The following is a 23,514-nucleotide window of genomic DNA, read 5'->3' on the forward strand; positions in this document are numbered from 1 at the left end:
CTTACTGTGTAGCTTGACCACTTACAATCAGTCAATTATGCATACTGAAATGCTCTCTTCACATCTGTTGTTCCCTATTTATGAGTACCTGCTTCTGATTAAGCCACAAGTATGTCATGCTTTTAATTGCAGCTTATTCCTTTTCAGGCAAAATTCACTTTGGCTTACAGTGCACAACTGGTTTGATAACTATCAAATACTATTGATGTATTTTGTAAGTCAACACAAAAGCATATTTTATTTAATGATAATTCATTCATGAGACTGTAGTTAATCTGAAGACTGAAGCTCAAAGAGCTGTTCATTCAACTTTTTTTAAATTTTAACTCAGAATACAGTAAAATGAAGCAAAACTTGCAACATAGTTTTGGAGAGTTTACAACATTTCTTTTAGTAACCAAAGCCCACTTCCTGATATTCCAGGAAAATACTATTTCCATTTCAGATATTCCACGAAACGTCAGAATGGAAGGGCACGGACTTCCTCCCTGATCCTGTCACTGATCCCTTTCCAGCAGCACGCGCTAGCCCCGCGTACAGGGTGACACAGCAAGCTGGTTTTCTTGCAGTGAGAAGTCACATTCTCCGAGGATTAGTGGCAGTGAGCAAGAAACGTGCTTTATTAAACCAGACAGCAAGAACTCTATGTGCTATTTCATTGAAATAAAAAAGATTTAGGGGGAAAAAAAGGAGAAGAAAATAAACTTATGTGTCATGCATATGAAATGCATTTTTGTTGGCTAGAGAAAGGAAGTGCTGCAGAGGACAACAGCAGCTAGACAATGCAATGCACCGAGAAGCTTGAGCCACAAAGCTGAGTTTGGACACAAAAAGCAACTCCTCCAAACTGCAGGATTTATTTATGTATTTATTTAAATTCAGCCCAGTTTAAGTTGGGAGTATTCAGAGTTGCACAAGTACTTTGACCCTTGAAAATTCGATAGAGTACAGAACCAGGCTTGGTGGCTAGGTTTATCTTTAACTACAAATGGACCAAACACGTGTGCATCTATTCATATTTGTTAGAAATCATTTTTCTCTTTTTGCATGGCTAATGGTACTTGATTAATGTTTAAGTAGAACTTATTTCCCCTCAGGTTACTTTTCTCTAATTACTCTTCAGTAATTACTAATTTTTGTGACTTATAAAATCCGTTTCATGCTGAAAATATCAACTTCCAACTACAGAGAATTTGATGCTTTCAGGAAAAAAAAAATCCATGTAAACTTTGAATTTAGAAGTATTGAAGAGACTACAAAGGATTCCATAAGCTTTGTCACAATCAGAGGGGAACGATTCTGCAGTTATGTTTTTTTGGCAAGCAAGTTTGTGATGATGCATTTTAGCCAATGAAATTCTGCTTATAAATATGGACAAGGGAAAATTTTCTTAGGATACCCAACACAAATGAAAAAAAAAATTAATATCAGAATATAGGACTTACCATGTACAGGCTTAAGAACTGGATAAATTCAACCTGCCTTCTAAAATCTTTTTCAGAAGAAAATGAAACAGACAATTTTTGTTTGCTCCTTCCAATTAAACATTCTGGACTATCACAAAGCTTCATCTTTCTGATCTTCTGAAATCTGATTTTTAAAACACACCAGTTTCATGCCTGCATCCTGAAGATTAAAATAACAATTCATAGAATTGTGTCTTCAAATAGCTGAGGGTTCTGTACGGGTCACTCCTGCATCTCTACACTTAAGCTATAGATCAGGGTGATGAGGATATTGAAATTATCTACAATCATCTGAGGAAAGGTAGTACATAAAAGCAAGACTTGAATTATATAAGAAGGAAATGAAGACATACTTTCCACTCCCAGATTTATAAAATACAGTGAAATCTGAAAGCTAATACCAAAAGAAGGCAAAATTTTGCCACTGCAGTTCACTAGGACAAACATTTGCAAGTCAAATACCTACTCTATAAATCTGTAAGTGACAAAAAGCTTTTGTTGACATAAGTTGCCACAGTGACAACTTACTACTCCTGCACTGATTTCTTTTGTACACTTATGAAGTCAATTACATAGTAAGTAAATTTTGTGTAGCAATCTGTTTGCTTGCTTTTGACTCATAGAAAAATCAAAACCACAGCTGCATAACTCTCAGGCAGGCAACCTGAAACTTGCAGCAGGAGGCAATACAACTGTTTGTGATGCCTGGGGAGGGCACGTGCTGGAGCAGTGAGGATGCTCGGGACAACGTGCCTGCCATCCATCATCTTTGTCTAGGCTGATGACAGAACACAGCGTTTGAAACTTCTCCCCCCTGAAGCTGCAAGTGTTTTTACAATATATGGATCAGTGAAATTGCCGCTTTCCAGCACAACAGATTTTGGAAACTCTTACATAAGCACAAACAAAATTTCCTGGAAGGACCAGATTCCTGACTGATAGACCCCAAAGCTTCCAGATCAGACATTCTTTCAATATTACATAAAGGGAGGAGGAAGGCAAAGAATGACTGCCAATGGGCTCTATAGATGTAATTCAACTTTATCATAATACAGAAATGTGGAGCTATATGGCCTCCAGATGTTTGTAACAGATGGTGTCACAACATTCAGCATTCCAGCAGCGCTCATCGTTTTTTGCTGTCCAGTGTCAGACCCCAAATGAATCCCATAGGGAAAGTCAAGAACGTTACAAACACAACCAGCACCTACTCTGGAAAAGAACTTGCAAAGAATTCAGTGCAAGGTACAGAAAATTACCACAAAGTAGTAGATGTTAACCAACACAGAAGGAATTATATGGGTTCATCCTACTTAGGAAGATTAGAGAAATAAGATCTTGTATCTGTATAGCGCATTAATTTTAAATATCCTGCTCCAAAATGTGAAATGCAGTATTTTTTTTTCATAACTGCTTTTAAACATCATCTGCAAAATGCCCATGAAAACTTTAACTGATATCAAAATCATGCATACCGTCAGCTGTAATGTATTATAAATAACACAATTATTTTAACTGATGAATCTAGTAAAATGGACTGCAAACCAATTTAATTAATTAAAAACTCAGACACTTACAAGGGTGAAACATCACCCCCCTCCCCCCCCCGAACACTGCATGGCCAAAATATGTAATCATAAGGATACACAGAAAGATAAATACCTTTTAGCAGTATTAGAGTGATAATACTTGGGATTAAATGGGATATAATTTCTGGAGCTATACAGCAAATAAATACATCTATATTCCGCAGACACGCTTGCTCTTCTATTATACAAGAGCTGTGAATTGTAGCTGGCAATTTATCAGTGAAGATATGCAATGTGTCAGAGAATCCAATGCTAAAATGGAGCCACAGAAAGATAGCAGAGAACTAAAATACTGTTCTAAGACAGCTATTGCTGCCCTGCCCTGCTGGATATCAGCACCAGCTGTAATGATCACCAGGGCCAGCAGAAGACTGAGTAGCTCCTGCTTCTGTGCCGGGCTGTGCTCTCTTCTAAGTGGCTTTTGTAGCCCAAGTAACAGATAAGGCAGTTCCTCGGTATGTGTAACTGGGAATATCTTTCTTTCCGTCCCAAAAAAATGTTCTTTGGTGTTCAGGCTTCTGCTACAGAGAAGTTTCCATAACACCGCTTCAGCTGGAACAGATCCTGCTGGACTCAACGGGAAGACTGTCCCGTTGACTCCAGCAGCTTTGGACGTAAGCGAACAAGCAGCTTTCTGCGCTTCTACTCCAAGTTAACCACTTCCTCATTAGTTAGAGCCAGCTGCGTCATTTGGAGCGTGTCCTTTGGGTATAACAGTTCGGGCGTACAGTAGCACCAGGGAATAAAGCTGAAAACCATAACAACAAAATGTATAAATAGATAAGATCTCTTTATAGTGAACCTGGATTTCTTGCTACAGTCCTTCAGACCGCAGCACTGCTCAGCAATAGTCATGTGATGGCAGCTTATGCAAGCACTCTGGGCTGTGATCCGCTACCAAAGCCACATGGTTAAAATGGAAAACACACAGCCCAAAGACTGCACATGCACACACTTCAGAAAATACTGGTTTTACACAAAAGTCAGATTAATCTGGAGTGTTTCGCTGTAGACCTCAATCATTAACAAAGCAAACAAACGAAGTACAAAGGAAAAAAAAAGAAAAAAGAAAAAAAAAAAAAAGCACAACAGCAGGCTTAGTCTAAAAATACAATTTAAGAGATATCATTGCTTCCTCTCCTGCTACCCAAACAACAAACTCTCAACAAGTCATTGGTTCAAACTCGCAGGGAGGAAGTGGTTGCTGTAGCAATGGCAACCCAACGAAAGCTCTTTGTCTGATGCGTTTGGGTTTTTAATAGCATGCAGAAAGAGCTGGCAGCAAGAACACAAACTTGTTGCATGCCGGCACAGCTCGACCTTCCACTAGTTTGCGGTCTGCTTCTTCAATTAACTTAGTACTTTTCATAAAAATAAAGCATTCAGAAGTGTATAGTTTTTTTGTTTGTTTGTTTTTTAAACATATGCTATGTGGCTGTAAATTATTCCTTAGGAAACAAAAAAGGTAATTGATGAAAAGGAAAGGAGAAAACGTGAATAAGTCTCACTAAAAATTAGTCTAAGCTCAAACTGATCTCACAGACCAGTAATGAAATTTTAGTCTAACATACTTAAATGCACGTGGTTCAGTTAAACACCCATAACATAGCACATAGCAGTACGGCTGTAAAGTTCAAACATTGCTTTTATACTGTTTCAGGTTCTGTTACTGGTATTTCTACATGCATGTGACTATGAAAAATTATTATGAAAGAATTTTTCATTCTAAAAATTTCATGAACTACCAATTTTGTTAAACAAATAACACTAACATTTGATGTGAATACTCAGTGCTTTATTTTACAGCTCACAAGCTGGGCAAGAGCATGTCAAAGAATTTCCTGCCTTGCAGACCTGCGTGGTCTAGTGCAATGTTTCTCGGCTTTGTTTTCATCTTCTATGTTTGAGAACTCTTGAGGGTGGGAAGGGAGTGAGGGACTGTCAACACTACCTTCTAGGAGTTCCCAAAAAGGGGAAAATCCTAGAATAAGGTATTTGAAGTGGGCTTGTGGTCTGCAGTTTGCCTAGGAAGGTTTTAGCTGGGTGGCCCAGAGCAGAGGCACAGGGGGAGCCTGGGGCAGGCTGTTGCAGCAGGATCTGCGCTGTCACCTCCCAGCCGCTCGTTCATCTGTAGGACATCCCTCCTGTTCTTCCCTTCCTCATATTCACTGTGTAGAATGAATGGAATGAATACATGCTGGTGGTTAATTATCTGACTCTGAAACCTGGATTTTCTAATCTGCTCTCCCCCCTCACGCTCAGTGTGGACTGCACAATTCTCCTGAGAAGCAGATAACCATCTGGGCAGGCAGCAGACTTGGAATTCCTCACTGCCACGGCTGAACTGCTACCCAGCACCTAGGAAAGACAAATTAAAGCTACACAGTGTCACCGCAGGGTGGGCTTATTCTTTGGCTGCATCTTCCTTGATCCTCAGGATCTGCTCAACCCACTCCCCATCTCGGCTTATCAAAGCCTGTCCCTGTCACTGCAGCCAGGCTGACAGTACCGTGAATCCTGCCTTCTGTGCAGGCTGCACACAATTAGTTAAAAATAAATAAATGCAGAGAATCCTACTTGCTGATTGAAAGGATAGGAACAAGACATTTGCTGGCTTAACCGGCCACAACTGTCAGTGAGAGCCAGCTCTCAGCTTGGCTCTGTGGGAAGCTCAGCAGTGTGACTTTGTCGGAGCCAAACGGCTGTCTTGCTGTGAGCACAAACGTTGACAAGTAGGGCAATACGTGGAAGGAAGTCTGGCATCTCCAGTGGGACACAGGCATGCATACAAGTTAGGGGTTTCTATGCTGAAGGCACACACTCGGTGAGTGTTTGAAGGCAGCCACGTGCCCTTTCTCTTGCTGTGATTCTGCATAGTTCCCCGACATAATCCGCATGTCAAACAGCTCGCACCAAATAAGCAGATATGATACATAAACAAAGATTTTCTTTACTTTACAAAGAAAAGAAAAAAAAAACACAACACTCCAGGTATTGCATAAAACAGAATAGATACTTCAGGAGTCTTAAAAATAATCCTTAATGCCAAAGAATGTGTGTGTGTTGGGGGGGAGGGAATCACACCAAACTTGGACTGCAGCTTATTTGAATTGCAAAATCAGTAGATAGCATTTTAAAATATTTAAGATGTTTAAAGTGAAGCCTGGAACTAAACTGGGCACAGAAGAACTGAGCGTTGTAAAACAAAGTTCATTTAAGGAAAGGAAAGATGCAAGGCTGCGTTCAGGGCTGCCAGATGACAATACAGTGTCTTCATGTCATTTTCCCATGACACTCGGTGATGTTAAAGCTACAGGCTGGGAAGCATGACTAATTTATTGCTTTATTTTCTATTCTTTCAATAATTTCTAACACACAAACACACAATGAACATCAACACGGAACACAAAGCCTTAGATCTGACAACCAAATAAGCCTTCTAAAAAGAGCAAAGTAATCCAATTTAACTCAGAGGATTTTTTACAACTTTTTTTTTAATTTTATTTTTTTAAATAAAACTTTCACAATTCAGAGGATTCTCATTGCCTACTTCTTTCCAAGCTATATTATAACAGGTGGAAGAGAGGAACTGAAGTCAGAGTTTCAGCTTTGGATTTTCCTTTGCTAGTTTTTCCTGTATCGCCTGCCTGCCAATTCTGCCTTAAACACCTGGGAATCCCACAGACACCAAATCTAAGCATTACCTGCTTCCCTGCTATTGGTACGGATCCAGCAGACCCAGTATCATATCGGACGTATCACACCTCCCTCAAATTCTTTTTTATCTCCAAAACATGTCAGGGAGAAAAAGGAAGATTATACAGCATTATAGATCTGATGGCCTCTTGGTGGCCTCCTAAACATAATTTAGAAAGCTTTCTGAGCTGTACTGACAAGAGGCCTGGGTTCAGAATCAGATAACTGCAGCTGGCTCCCTGAAGGTCACTGAGCTTTCTGCGCCAGACAAATCAACGAACCAAGCCTTCGTATGCTGCCTTAATTCAGTAAGGCTGTTTTCTTAAGAAGCCCTTATGTTTTATTCTATAAGCCATAACTTATGCTACAGAAAGAGAGACAACATATATAAAATTTCCTCTTCTGTAGCTGCAAGACCTAGCTTCAAAATTAGAGGCTTACTATTTATGCTGTCAATCTAGTGCATTATTTTTCCACACACAATTGTATGTGGAAGCCGTGACAACCCCAACTATTCCACAAAAGATTTCTCTGCCACAAAGTGAGCCACTAATACCAAAGATGAGGTTTCCTAAAAATAAAAAATAAATAATAATAATAATAATAATAATAAATATATATATATACCCCTCTGGAAATGACAGGATCTACATCTCGTTACACCAAGAAGATAAAACTAGCTTTAGTTTTTCACTTACTACTAAAGGAGATCATGCACGGCTGAAATACCGCACTGTTCTTTGCCATTCCATTTCTAGATTATTTTATTTCCCTTTTTATCTATTGGTGAGATTTGTATCACGAAATTATAAACCTATACAAAATTGATCCTTTTAACTTCACAGCTATGGTGTTTGTGAAGGCAGCACGATTTGAAACACTTCTCCACGTTCCAGTATGTTCGCCACATGATGAACTGGGATGTGCCACTATGGCATTACCAGTTCGTCTTCACGAAGACGTGTCCAGGGCAGCAACAGAGCACAATATGCACTTTCACAAGCGTAGCAATGCAAGCAATCCCAATGGAAAACTCGCAGAGACATGCCTGCCTCTCCACTCATCCATAGATCAGATGTTTCATTAAAGCCATCCAACTGACTTTTCTCCTCCCAATGACATCAGAAAGAAAAGTGCCATTAAGTGGATTCTCACATGCCTGTCTTGATTTATGTGACCGTCAGATATTGATTTCAAAATTGTTCCCATATGCCATGACTACCCTGTGTATATTCCTAAAATTCTAATTGTGCCTGCAAGAAGACAAAAAACCATGAACAAAAATGTTATATTTCATCCTTCCAGAAATTCACTAAAATATAGATGAAATTCCTCTTAAATGGATAGCTCTCACCATTAGCATAAAGATCTATTTAATTAACTATTAAGCAAGAAGCTCTGAGAAGAGGAACAATCTTAAATTTTCTTGAAATGAAAGGTTAAATGTGTTTTTAGAAAGTTATACGAAGAGGATGCTAAAAGAAGAGACTTCAGGGCTATTATTTCATTTACGAAAGAACTTGAAAATAATAACAAAAAAATAATCCAGGCATTTACTGCAGTGCATGGGCTGATTTGTTTGAATTTCTCTGTGCTACCATGGCTAGAGCGTTTCCAACAACCAAGCTAATGTTTGCTGGTAACTAAATGCAGTATTGCTCTCAGAAGCGTACCTGTACTCTCAGCTCCTTCTTAACTTGACTTTTGTTTAGTTATTATTTTTTGGAATCAAAGATAAGGCAGCTTATAACTGAAGCTAAAGAGCCACTCTGAACTCCTGGTGACTGGTATTGCACTGGAAGGTGGTCACTGTCCTGCTGAAACTGGCCTAAAATATCATTAGCAACTGGCAGTTTCCATTTAAAACTGCTCCGGCAGTAACTCCGGAGAAGCTGTGTCAGTGGCTGTGTTGTGTATTGGCGAGCTGCACTGTTTATATTGCTAGCAATGATGTTGATACTGTAGCAGGTCATTGCCAGTTAAGTAAAACACAAGTTTATGTTACCACCAACTATTTACTTTAACGTTGACATTGGCAGTATATCGGGTAAATAAGTAGCAGTATTTTTCTGTTATTAGATTGTATTTAAAATTTACGCCATCAGTAATGGTAATATGAAAGCCAGCCACTTACATTGAGCAGATACCTGGTTAAAGTATAAGCAGAGGAAGTAGCAGATAACCGATCATTAAGCTTGCTGACAACTTCCATTCGAGGAGATTGTTCTCCTGGTGGTAACAACTGCAAAATTTTAGTTGCATGGATGTTTTGTTGCATCTGCTTTAGGCTCAGAAAACCAAAACAACTCGAGAATGCTTCCATTGCTTGTATGGATAATGGTAACTATTAAATTAAAAAATAAAAATAAATAAAGCAAGAAAATATCAATGCATTAAAAGTAGATGATGTATTTTCCCCCTGTGGAAGGCTCTTGTGCCTATAGTAGTCTAGGGAGGGGACGGGGAAGCTGACAGGCATGCAGCCTCTGCAGAGCCTATCTTATGCTGGTTGTGTGAAAATCTATTCATATTTAACCCCTTTAAGTTTAAGCCTTTGCAAATACATCTTCATATACTCAACAGAAGCTTTTCACAACTTTCCAGGTGAATTAACAAAATACTATGTTCTTACCGCACACTCGCAAGCCTCTCATAGATCCTACTACATCTAGGATATGTTTTCCTTGTACATTATCATGTTGGTTTTTTTCTATTGCTGATTCTCTTCAATCATATGTTATCATGTACGTTTTAAATGATTACTTTATCCATTACCCTCCATTATCTCAAGAGCAGAAGGCTGCACAGTGCATCCAGCTCAAGGCTCCAACACTGATAATACAAAGGCTCACACGAGGCCACATGGAGCTTGCTTTCTCAGAATGGTTTAAAACCACCCAAAATAATTACAAAAAAAAAAAAAAAAAAATCTATGTCTAAGGAAATCTTATCAAGATTATAAAGCCACACACTCAATAGTTAGAAAAAAAATGATGGATGACATTGAATATTAATGCACTTGCGTGCATAAGCACTGTGGCACAGTTAAATTATCGGGTACTGCTTTTTCTCCCTATTGAGGTAGTTGCGTACTGATGTAGATGACTGTACACAGGGCTTCTGCTCCATTTGCTGATGAGCTTAGAAACACTTGGAAAGGAAAACTGTGCCAGCTCAAGGTCATACGATTTGCAGAATCCACATCAGTGCATATCCTCTGGGCATCAACAGCACAACAGGACCCAGTCATGATGAATGGGTATGAGAAACTGCAGAGATCAAGAAATACAGGTAAAACAAGGCAAATTGCTTAAACTCAGATTCCTAACTGCTTGTTCCTCATAATCTAGGTAGCACTTTTGACACAAGAGGTCTGATTCAAAGAAGTGCTAACGCATTTAGCTAAAATACTAACGCTAAAGTAGCTAAAGTCAGTGAGAGCTGTGATTGGAACAGGCTATGTAATTCCACTTTGAAACATCAAGTTCCAAGCATTAAAGATCAAAATCAGTGAATATTTCTGACTCTAACATCTCAATAAAAATGTTAGTCATCTGTAAAATTAGAAAATTTTAAAAAGAATAATGAAAATAAATTGATTGAAGATTTGTAACACATTCAGACACTTCAATGATCACTCAAAACCACGATAGATAGTGAATCCAACTTCAGACATGAGTAGTAAATTCCTGGAAAAAAAGACAAATAATTATATTATTAAAAAAATGGTGTTCATTTGAGCACCACCCAGCCTTTCCAGGACACAGTTTTATGAAGAATACATTCAGAAAGCAGGCAAACTAAAATTCTGCAGGCAATATTAATTTAGGCACAACTTAATTCTAAGTGTTTGCCCTCGGCCCGTGATTTTTAAACCAGTCTATGTTGATAAAAAACAAAATTATAATTTAATTTCTGTTCTGGAACCTGTGAAAAAGGGCATAAGCTGGTTGAAAGTGAAGTGGGGATGAACTCGGAGTGGCAGCTTGCAGATGTACTTCTTCTGCTTGTGTTGCCTTTTTTTTGTGTGGTTAAATAATAGCTTTCAGTTTTCAACTCTTATCTTTTGGATGTGTTATGTTCATGTTACAGAAAATAAATATCACTATTTTGACCCTCTGATACTTTCCCCCCAAAACAGAAGATTAATACAGAGTAGGGTAAGTAACTGCAAAACTTCATTTTCTAAATGGGAGAAGCAGCAAAATTAATTTTGAAAGCCACTTCTTTCAAGGCTGAAAGCCTTTGTACAAAACTTCATCCTGGAGTGATATTTTCGGCTGTAATATAGGGGTTTGTAATGGAAATGCTGACAGGCCCATAATTATGGCAGCACTAGCGGGCACCACTATAATAGTATATCAGATAGGCATACTAGTTAAATTCAATACAAGGTATCAAAAGATGTTAGTGTCTGTCCTCATTAAAGCAGCACTTAAAATTCCTTTTAACCTCCACGACTCAGACTACTAATTTGATGTTCAGAAGGACATATACACTGGTGCTAATACTTGCAATGAATATATCCCCTTAGTACTTCAAATTGAATCGGTGGATCATCCTAAATATTCAAGGTAATAGAAAGTGCTAAAAATAAATGATAAGAATAATGAACATTTTATCTTACAGGACAAACTGAAGCCATATAAAGTAATATAAAAATGACACACTAGTTCCTGTGTTCTGTAATGTTTTAAAGCTTCTTTTTATATCCAAATATGTAATTATATATCTGTGACATGGTTATATCTTGAACACTGAGGGGGAAAAAGTTTTCTCACCTCTATTCACTGGCTCTTGTTTGACAGTTGTTGCTAGGTATTAGTATGAAATTCCTGATACCTACAAATTCCGTGAGTGCAGAGAATTGAAGGTAAGGACTGAAGGTCCAGGAGGGTAGCTGGTGCAATAATATGTTTGCTGCCTATATGGATTTTAATTTTGTTAATCCCACCAAAAGCATTCAATAAGTTGGTAGCATAACACACACAGTAAATTCTATTTCCCTGATGTAGCAATTCAGAAATTTCATCTGAGTTGTGTCCTATAATAATGTTCTGTTTTTCAATAGATGCAGGAATAGTAGCAAGAGGTTCCTCTGAATTATGTCCGGCCATGTACTCTACTATTTCATGATTCCCACAGCCTCATACCTATTTCTGTCCCTGCAATAAAGTGCTGAAAAACAATAGAGTGAATTTACCTTTCCTGCATCTAGCCAGAAGAATCAATTTCTTGAGCAATGTTCTTTTGAAACAAGCCCTTTTTTTCATGCATAAAAATTTCAATAAAACATATATATTAAAAGTGTGTGTTACAGGCTGTACAAATCTAGGTAGACAGCTCTTATCAGGTGAAGGAAAGAACAAACGTCACATTCCACAGAAGCCTGCCTCGCTGGAAATGGGATTGATGGTGTTTTTGATGACAAGGTAGAGAAAGAAAACATCTCGCTGAACAGAAAGTACTTTCCCATGGAAAGCTGGAATTGTACTATTTTGAGTAATGCCCTATTTAAACACAGGGACACCCTCACTCTGTCACTCACACAAACGTGATTTGCATGTTTTGATGGCTTGCAAATCTGTCTCAGACTACAGTAACGTCTTACAGAAGATGATTCAGAAGATTGTTATATTTGCATATTTTTCCATTACTGACACTGAAGGCTTCCAGGGGCCATCGGTTTCAAGACTACAGCCTGTACAGAGAGCCTGATCAGCAAAAAGAAAAGGTCCCAACATCTATTGATGTCATTCTTCTTTGAATGCAGAGCATAACTGAGTCTGCCTGAATGTGCCCTTGTGGCCAGGGAATGTTTTAATTTTCTTATAAGGAAAATATTTTTTCTCCTGAAGAGGACAGGTTTTAAGATTTTACATCAACAGAAGACAATGAAATAGTTTATGTTCCCGAACATGGATCCACATGAAGAATACTTTCATGACTACTATCTCACTTGCTAAAAAAGACAAAGCAGTAAAGTGACAGAAAGGAAAAATATGACAGTGCTTACCAAGCACTGCTGATCTCTCATAGAAATCTACTGACTGGAGAAAAATTCAGTTGGTCTTGTGCCATTTTATGCATATTCGTATCTTTTTTTTTTTTTCTTCTTTCAAATAATCTGTTCCACAACTTCATTAAAAGTCCCTAAGAAACCCTTTGAATTTTCTAGCATAACTTGGCCCTCTAACAGACCAGATTTAAAGAACACAACCACAGTAATCACATGCAAAAATGATTTGTAGTACTTTGTGGGAGAGTAAGACAAAGAGCACTCGCTTGAATCACGAAACCAGGTGTGCTTTTTTTTTTTTCCTGGCATTGTGCTATACAAATGGTAATAGGGAGTTCTTCAGCATTCCAGGAACAGAATATAAATATATAACCTGAAAGTACATCTTCCTAATGAAATCTCATGCTCTGTTCAAATGCTGTTCAACTATTATGTTGCTATCAGCATTTGATTATGCACTTTTATTTGCCTTGCCCCTGCTTCCTTCTGAGCAGTATATCCAACCAAGACACCTCCCATGTAAGTGTGTAAAATGGAAATATGGCAGACAAAGTTTTGCAGTGGCATATTTGTTTTTACAAGGCCACAACATTTTGACATCACTATAGTTAGTAGTCCACAGAAACAATACTTCCTTTATGTTTGATCTTCCCTTAGATTTGCTTTTGAGCTTGTCTTCTTATTAAAAAAAAAAACATCTTAATTATCATTTTTAACACAGCTGGTAAGAACATGGTTCATTGATCATATTGCAAACTGATTTAATATATTATTACAAACAGAAAACACCTCTATTAAGGTAAATCTTTAATTCAAAATTAATAAGCCTCCAGACATATCCTCGTTTCCCACTTATAGATAAATTACTAGGTTGCCTTCGACTGTGCCTCAAGTCAATGGGTTTGTACAGAGAGTGGTTCAGTTCAGAATTTGTCCACACACAGATCTTCATTCAATCAATTTTCTCTTAGGAACATATTTTTGCATTCTTAAGAGAAGGAAAACTCCCACCGACTTCACTGTGAGTAGAAGGAGGCCTGAGAAGGGCACTACTCTTGCTTATCAGCATACTATAGGAATGCTGTCAATTAATTACACCATATCAACTGCTTGGCTGTAGATAGCGTACATGGTGTGCTTTTCACTTACTGATTTACAGTCAGTGGGAGGAGGATATAGCAACAGAATAGGAACAAATCAAAGTTAAACATGGACACAAATTTCTCTCTGTTTTAACGACTGCCAATTCTGTGTGCATTGGGCATGAACTAGGACTGTGGGGATGAAACAACAGCAGAACAATGTTTGCTACTGGCAATGACAAAGCCTGGATAAACAAAAGAATCATGCCTCATAACACAGTACCCTATTAAGTTTAAATGATATGCATCCTACAAGAGCTGGTATCTAAAATAAAGCAAATGTTGTTAATTCATTTCAGAGATAAAACTGACAGAAGAGTGCTCAACTCCAAATGGAAACTAAGGAACATGACATACTGCCAACCAGCACTTGGCAAAACAACTTATAATATAAGATGGAAATACTGTTGCACACCACTAATAAACATTCCTTGCCAGCATAATATTAATAAAAACTCTGTGATACTGTTATCATTGATACATCTTGGATTCTCTTTAAGAATCAGCCCCCAAATAGAAAGTGATTTCAATGAATAAACATTAAAAAAAAATAATGAATCTTCTACAAAGGTTGTGTGCTTGTATGCAGTAAAGCAGGTAGCCATGCTAAAATATATATGCTCAGAAATCTAATGGGAACTTTGTCTCTTTGTACTAACAATTAATTCAATACATTGTGTTGACATTAAATTCAGATTACACATTCACCAAGTAGGACAGGAGCTGTATTAATTTGCTTTTCCTTTGCTTTCATTATTTCGACATATTGAACAGAAAACCGTTAGATGGTATGGGGGTGATTTAGGGTACGGAAGCAAAGCAATTAAAACTTTGTGAACAGCACAGCATGGATGAATAAGTATTGAGGGAAAAGTTCACTCTTCAACAAAGAAAAGTTATGTTATCAGTTCTCTGAAAAAGGTCAACAGGTATGTAGACAAAGGGGACCTCGCTGATATGAGCTCATTTGATTTCAAAAGCCTGTTTTTCCAAGGTCACTCCCCAGATGTTCTAAAGAAACTGATTTGCCACAAGATAAGAAAGGTCCTTATTTGGATAAATTATTGCTTAGATGATACAACACAAAAGTAAACTAGACAAATAGTTTTGAATCACTGGAGAGACACCAGTGAAGTCCCAGAGGGATTTGTGCTAGGTTTTAAAGTGCTCAACATGCTCCTTAGCAATGGTAGCATACTCATCCACAACTTATCCAAAAATCCCCAATGAACAATATATAAAAAGAACAAGCAATAACTTGAACCCAACAGCCATGGAAAGCTACATTTTGGTAATTAACCTCCTACAACAAGGATTTAAAAGATGGAGTGGGAGGCATATTATAGAGAGTACAAAGTGGAAAAAAGAAGGAGAGAACACAGAGCAGAGAGGATACAGAGTTACTGTGATCACTTGCAGTATCCTATGCATGGAGAGAAAGTCCTGATGAGATGAAAAGCTGAGTAACACTATCTCCTTCACCCTAAGGGCAATGGACACCTGCAACACCCAGTTAAAGTCCAAACGCACCACTGGGTCACCTCCACTGCATGACTGATGGAAGAATTCAGGGATGAAAATGCAGGCTACACCATGGTGTTCTACAGACAGGAACCAATCGATCCCCTGTTCACCACCAGCCAGTTCAGATCACGCAGCTGTAATTATTGTTTCTACTTCAGAAAACAGATAAATATACTACTAGGAACACAACACTTAGGTGAAATTAGAGAAACATCTCTAAACTCTACAGAGATGAAACAACACCTACTCGTTTTACCAGTGCATGGTTCCTTGGGAATACAGATCCAAAGCCTTCAGTCTTGGGCTAGTTTGTTCTCATTCTTCTAAAATGCAATATGCACTACAGTGCTGTGCTACCTTAACGTAATAACTAGCTTTTAAAGTTGTTAAGAATCTGCCCAAAAAGGATCCCACACTCAGTACAGCAGAATGGCTTTGTGGCACACCCAAGTCTTAATGTTTTCATGACAGCTACTCCCTAACGTCAACTTCCTCAGCAGCTTTGTTAGAAAGATCAACTTAAACATCAATTTTCAGCAAGAAGTGATACACGGAAGAGTTTACGTAACTTTTGTGTTTACCAAAAACCACTAAAGACTTAACAGGATCAAAAACAACAACTCTAATTCATCAGTCTTGAGCCTTTCACGATGTCACTATAAATGCGAAGGAATATTTGACATTTGAAGGCTAAAAAAACCCTCTTTAACTAGTATCAATATGCAGGTGTGAGAAATTGTCAAAAATGTTCACTGATGCTTTTTATCTTTTAAGCTTTGATAATGTTTTTCCTCCCCACTTTTCTAGAATATCATCAGTAGATAGAGTGTACTGATTTCCTCTGGAAAGGACCTCTGGGACCTAATTTTCAGCTAACTTTATATGTCAACTTGCAAAGTTTACTCTGCCTTCAAAATTGTATATGTGTAAACCTGACATATGCTAATAACTTGCACACATCAATCAGCTGCATGATGAACTGCTATGTAGATGAAATGGAGTGAAAGTCCTTTTCCTTTGAAACCTTTGACTTAAAGCTATCAGAAATATAAAAGAAAAATAAGGGTTTGCAAAAATAAAAAGGCCAAAAATGTACCCCAAGTGCACTGTAATTATCTTTACGGCAGTGATAATATGACAAAATATTTAAAGAATGGTAAAGCTTTCATTAATTGGCAAGTCTATTTCTTTTCTTGCATAGCTTTCCTACACTTCTAGTAAAAAGGAAAATGGCTTTAACTGTCACCTGATAGAGCACATGAATTCTGTCTGTTGCTATACAATCTACTTACTGTGCTTAATTACTACTTAAATTCCTTCCTCTGAAAAATGCTATCTCTTTATTTCCTTGTTCTCTTCCCTTTCACTGCATTTTCTTTTAGCTGACAGAATAGGTTAAAATCCTCTTTTGAACCAAGAGATAAGAAGCCAGGGAGTGTTTGCACTGTGCTGCCTAACCTGGAGTTAAGAAGCAACATGCCAGAGAAATGAATACTCCGGGGAGAAAAATGTATCAGGAACCACCTACCAACACTAACATAAGAATTCACACTAGAATTTCACGCAGAGAATTGTGACTGTTAAGAAGAAATATTAAAAGATAACTGTCTAAGAAAAGCACAGAATAACCAGGTATGAACTTGACAAAATGAAACCTGGTAGACACAATGGCAAACCTTTCATATACATCAAGACAAAATTCTGATCTGAAACTGATGAAGGCTTTGCTAAAACAGCATCCAGACTCAAGACTTTTTCTCTAGTACCCACATGGACTAAAGCGATTAGAAATGCTAGTTATGTATTTCCTAGGTCAACAGCATATTTCAGACAAGATTCAAGCAAGGATTCTGTGACTTTCAGACTCCATGCCAGCACCAAAAGAAGGCAGAGGTTCTACATCTACACAAAGACCAGGCTAAGGGGCAGCTGAACAGGGATAACACAGCAAGACAGTTCAAATCCCAAGCTTGATGGTGAACATCCATGTGGATGTACTGATCTAGGACATAAATGATACCAGACAGGATCTACTATTTTGTAATAATTGCAGCATTTTTATTAATATAATTTGGAAAAAAAAAATGTTTTGCAAATTCAATTCTTAACTCGCTGTTCTTCTGAAAGGTTTGGATTGGCTACAATGCTGAATTCCTTACCATTGAATACGCATGAATACGTCAAAGACTAATGCTTCAGTGCATACTTACTGTTACATGGAAGTTTGTCAGTGGCCCTAGGGAATGTCCACTTTTCTGTACCACTGAAGTGAATCAGCTGCTACCTATGAGGCAAGCCTTGAAAGCCTTGAAAGCTGAAGTAGCTGTCTAAATTTGCAAGCCTAACTTCCCAATTTGTTACACACAGAAAGGACCTGCAGACAAAAAGATGTTAAGTATAACGACCTGTGGAAAGGAACGCAGTAGCTAGAAGCTTGTAAAAGGGCTTAAGGACCTCCTTGTAAAGCCTTGAGATGTAAACTTCAGCCTTGTGTATACAGGAAGTGATACTGGTTTAAATAATATTACCATTTCAAGCCAATGTAAACCAGCTTAAAACCAAAGTATGACAAATCATTTTCTGACAAACCACTTTCTGACCCTTTTTTTCTTTTTTCTTTTTTTTTTTTTTTTTTTTTCCCCAGCTTTGCTTTACTCATTCGGCAAAATACAAAAGGAAAACTGAGGAAAAACCTTGAACTGAGTTAACGAGAAAAGCTACATATGCATACAACACCTCTTGATAATGAAAATTCATTTTTTTATCGTATAGCTATATTAAAAATTGAAGGACTTGGCTTTTGTTGGATACAAAATTTAAGAGAAAAGATGGAAGTCTGACTACTGCTTCTAAAAAGAGCCCCAAAAGACCTCAACAGGAGACTGCTGTGCAGAACTTACACAAGAATCTCTACTCTGTGCTTTACTGTTGACAGTTACACCAGTCAGTTGCCTTTTGTATGGTTTTAATAAAATGTATTTTTGAAATGCCTTTCAAAATAACCATCCTACCCTGACGAAAGTGTTCTTACTTGGTTACTTAATAGTCTAAAGCATATGACTTTTTGCAGCAAGTAGAGAGTGTGAAACAACACTGCCATTTTGAATTATTTTTCACATTTTAGATTATTTCTGACAGAAGAACCTACAATCATTTTTGTTTTTGTGCCTGAATAGTTTTAGGAGAAAATACGATGATGCCAATATGTTTCTATTCTTTTACTCTGAAGAATTCCCAAGGCCCAAATTACTGATTTGTCTTAGGCTTACTTTCAAACCACTTTCTCCCCACGGAACTCTGCCACATGCAACATGGATAAGGCTCTCAATGACAACTCCCAAGTTTTCCAACAGCTGCTATCCTTGTACAGACAAACAGTTGATAAAGAAAACATCATTATATAGTTCTAAAGCAACATGTGAGATTAATTATGTGGTTCCTAGGAAGTCATACAGCTCAAGCACTCCATATTGCGATGATAACTAAGAACTCTTAAAGCAAAATTAACTTACTACTTCAATTCCAAAGTATGCAGATGAGAAGTTGCAGAGTAGAGATAAACATTCACACAAGTTACTTATGTACTTCATGCAGTAGTGAAATTAAAGTTTCTACACTTAATTTGATAAAAGTACTATAATAGTTATAACCACAAAATACAGTTACGTGGAATGGCAAATAATTTTTCTTCCAAGTTTGGTCATGACAACATAAAACAAGTACAACGCTTTTGAGCCTTCTCAGTTTCTCCAGTTTCTGCTGCTGTGACAGATGAGAAGGAATCTAGGGCTGACAACAAGAACTAGAGCATCAAAGCTGACCGAACATAGCATAAATCATTAGAATACCCTCAAATGCTCTTATCAGCAAAGAATTTTAAAATATGACAGCAAAAGTTGGCTAATTCTCCTCCCCATTATTGAAATATAAAGTGCACTATGTATTTATTATGTAAATATTGTAAAATAAGGGCTGAACTATGGCCTTTGCATATATATTCAACTTTGATGCATTCCAGGTGGATTAGCATACAGGTAGACCACATAGAAACATATTCTGGGCTATGCTGTCTCTAATGTCAATGAAATTCAAGCCAGAACTTGACCAAGTTGAGTCATCAGGGTAAAACAACAGATCAACAAAAGAAGTACAGGTTAGGGAAACCAAATGACAGGAGGAAATGGAGAGAGATGCCAGTGTACAGAAAGAAAAATCTAGCAAGAAAAGACTGTTCTGAAAGATTGTGAAATATATTTAGTGACCAAAACAATTTGCTCTACAACAATGCACAGTATACAAATAAAAAAAAAACAACTTTCCTCTGCAGACAGATCTGTACATGCAGTTACATATTTTGTGGTATGAACTGATACGGAAAAAGGATTTGTTAAGGGACTTAACCTAGATGCAAAATGGAATGGGAATCTTCCCGAGCTTCCTGAGACTTGTTCTGAGCAGGTTCTATTTTAACCTAACAAACACTGAGTTGCTAAAAAAGTGTTTAGATTCCTGTCAAACATTTTTATAAACACTGTTCAAGAACTTAAAGAAGTGCTGGAATAACGCACAAAGGCCCTCTTATGCTCGCCTCAGCTCTCATGTTTGGTTATTTTGGGATATCACAGTTTTTTGTGAGGTAGGGCATTAATTTTCTGTTCCATTTGTAACATCCTTTCAGTTCTTTGAGTTTTCAGGTAAAAGACTTCTATTACATATTTTGCCGATTTTATGGGAGTTGACAAAATTTAATCAGAAGCTATTCTTACAGCTTTTGACAGTGAGAGAGATGGTTTGAATAGTTTTGCCTTTGCAGGATGTGTGCTGCCAGCACTAGGAAGGTGGGTGTAAGCTTACAGCAAACTAAGCTGCATTATATTACGGTAGGGAAAACCTCAAAACAGAGGAACAATTCCTATGGTGGACAACAGGGGGAAAAGAAGAGATGGGATGAGGTCAGAAGGCTAATATGAGGAAATCATATGGAAACAGCAGCCACTGCTCCTCAAACACTCTTAAGGAATTCAAGCTTTATTCAGGCTGTGGTTCCCAGAAGAAGGATGAGCTATAGACACCCCCTATAGAGAGCATCTGCTCTTCTTCCCCATAGGAAGATTTGTTTTCTGGAGCCTGCAGTGGAGAAGATTCATTGATTGTCACTGGCATTCCTCAGACTGCCACAGCACAAGTCACTAATGTTATTTACTCCAGTTCTGACCACTAAAGACAAATTGACATGCCTGAAAAAAAATCTTTGTGAAAAGGCAGGATTAGAGGTATCCACATTAAACTGGCATTATGCTTGCTGCACGATTAAATAAAAACATAACCACCTGTTACACTTATTTCTGTGGGAGTATCTATTTTCAATTATAGCATTTACTATCCGCCCTCAAGTATGGCAAGTAACACCATGGTAACATAAACACAGTCGTGGCTGCTTGAGAAAGTTAAATTATAAATAGCAATGTATAGCCCATGCAGTCCTGGAAATAAACTAACTAATCCATAGGCATTTGTTACTATGACATAACATTTCCACTAAAATGTTGTTTGCCTCATCTCAAGCCCACTCAAGATAGATTTAGAAGTTTGGCATCACTTGACTGAGTGAGTTCATGTTCATACAACAAAAGAGCAGAGATAGTGGAGAAAATAAGGAATAGCAAAACAGTGGAAAAAAAATGAATAAAAAAATTAATAGCGGGCTTTACTCTGCTTCCACTGAAGTTAATAGAAAGAACTTTCTATCCAAATGTATAACAGAGTCCCTTTAATATAGGAAAACATGTTTTTATACTGAATCACTCCTGGAAAAAAAAAAAATTAAAAGCCAAAAAACCCATGGGCTTGGCTGAGCAGCAAACAGTTTACAAATGCAAATAAAATCAGCAACCCTCTCAAATCCTCGAGAGATTTCTGAACTCAGCACTCTCTTTAGCTTCGGCCTGGGTGCAAAGATCTGCAATAACCCATGGAGTGCTGAGATTTGGGCCCAGGCTCTGTACCCCGAGGGGAACTGAATTACCAACTGCTGGAGCCTGGAGCTTGCTGTGCAGCTCCTGGTGCCTGGGCCAGCAGGGCAGGAGCAGGAGGCTGCTGCTGTACGCGGCGCCTCGCTGCCAGCTGGCCGCCCGCCTGCTGTGTTGGCCGAGCTGCCTTACTCGGGAGCCTGACCAAGGCCTCAGCACTGGGATATTGAAAGGAGAATTGGAGATGCTAAGAAGTTAGGGTTGAAAGTTGAGGGAGATGATGTTACTTCTAAGTTGCGTGGCATGAGGACAGCGGCCATTTTACTCCGTGTAGGCCCCAAGACATTGTCATAGGTTATACACAAATCCGAGGCCTTAATCTGGCTGTGTGAAAATGTCTTTTAGGTTAGGCAAGAATTATAAAAATTTAGATATGTCAGCCTGATTTCTGGTTGAAAACCACAGATTTGAGACACCTACAAGTTTTCCTTCGATTTACAGCTGTTGGTTAAAGTCTACTTTCAATAAGACTGGTATAAAGCTGGAACAGATCAACTGCAGCCAGGGGAATTATTTCAGATTTACAGCATGCAACTAAAACAGAAAAATTCTCAGCATTTCTGTTCTAGAAATGTGCTGTTTTCTCACACACGTTTGGTGAAATCTTGGCCTCTTTGACATCAGGGAGGGATCTCTCAGTGGTATTACTGAGGGCGGAATTCTGCTGAATAGTTTTCCTTACACGCAGAGTGAAGCAAAACAAAAGCTCATCCAGTGATGTAAGGAAGTTTTACATCAAGTCTACACAATAAAAGAAGCAGCCTGGTTACTTAAGGCTTGTATACTTAATCTTGTATATATTTCTTATGTTTCTGTATGTCCTTCATTTGGCTTATGTCAAGTCACTGTACGATTAATTTATTTAATAATTTATTGCTTCAAGGTCAGCTAACTTGCAATTTCAAAGAAAACCTGAAAAAAAAAAAAAAAAACAAAAACAGATAAATAGCTGCATAAATTTATCAAGCATCTTTCAGAAAATCTCCTAGGACTAACTAGTACATTCATAGGGTCTACCCAGTAAGACTACTTAAAAAACCCTTCTACGTACAACCAGGAAAAGCACCAGCTTGGCTTGTATAATATTTAAGCTTAATAGTTAGAATAGAATAAAATAGAATTATTATTATTGCCTTTTTCTTTCTGACAAATACAAATGTTTGATCCACAGCATACGTTGGTAGCCTTTCAAGTAACATGGTGACACTAGCACAAAGGGTTATTTTTATATTTTTAAGTAACTTTTATATAAAATGAGAGCAAAAAGCTGAAAACATATTCCACAATTAATTGTGTTTCTGACATCAGTGAATGACTGTTAATCAAGCAATTGAGCAACAGTATGTGTTATACTGGAGTGTCATTATCACATAATTATTTTGTCATGCACTGCAATAACATTTTTACTGAAAAAAAAGTCAAACGTTGTCATTAATTGGGCAGCACATTAAACCTAATATGACATTTAGTGTGATGAAATGGAAAATAAAGCATACTCAGCATGCTCACAGAAAACAATTCCCACAGAGCCTACGTATTCCTTAATCACTTAGGCAAGACTAATCTTAGAACAAACACGTAGAAGCTCCTAAATAGCAACCATGAATTTTCTGGTGAGCATACGAACAATTTTTTCATAAACCCAACCTACAAACATTTATGCATGTGACTCAGGACATGACTCTTTTTGCTCTAAATTAAGTATTTGCACAAGTATACGCAAAAGCTAAGCGTGTGCACTGTAAAGCCAGCATTAGAACCATACAAATACAATACTAACAGAATCCAAAACTGCTTCAGCATTTTCTGACCACAAACAGGAAAAAGATGGGAGATAGAGAAATTTTTTCCAAGAAAAGCCATTAAAATGTAATTCCTACAATTCAGCACTCTGCATTATACGTTACAAAAACAAAAATAGTATTTTAATACCTATCCAAGGATTCAAAATTGGCTGATCACTTATAACCAAAATTGGGAATAGAAGATGAACTGAGAAGGAGATAAACAAGACTAAGGCTAGACTAAAAGCATTATATATAAAAGCAA

The 23,514-nt window shown here is 37.7% G+C and overlaps 1 protein-coding gene across 2 annotated transcripts in view; it reads right to left on the reverse strand.

The window, feature by feature from the left end:
- The window catches only part of PITPNC1 (phosphatidylinositol transfer protein cytoplasmic 1), an 88,213-nt gene that overhangs the window by 57,038 nt on the left and 7,661 nt on the right, over positions 1 to 23,514 (reverse strand). The gene's annotated exons all lie outside the window — the stretch shown is intronic.

This window comes from Aythya fuligula, chromosome 18 (assembly GCF_009819795.1).
Source record: "Aythya fuligula isolate bAytFul2 chromosome 18, bAytFul2.pri, whole genome shotgun sequence".
In the NCBI taxonomy this organism is placed as follows: Eukaryota; Metazoa; Chordata; class Aves; order Anseriformes; family Anatidae; genus Aythya; species Aythya fuligula.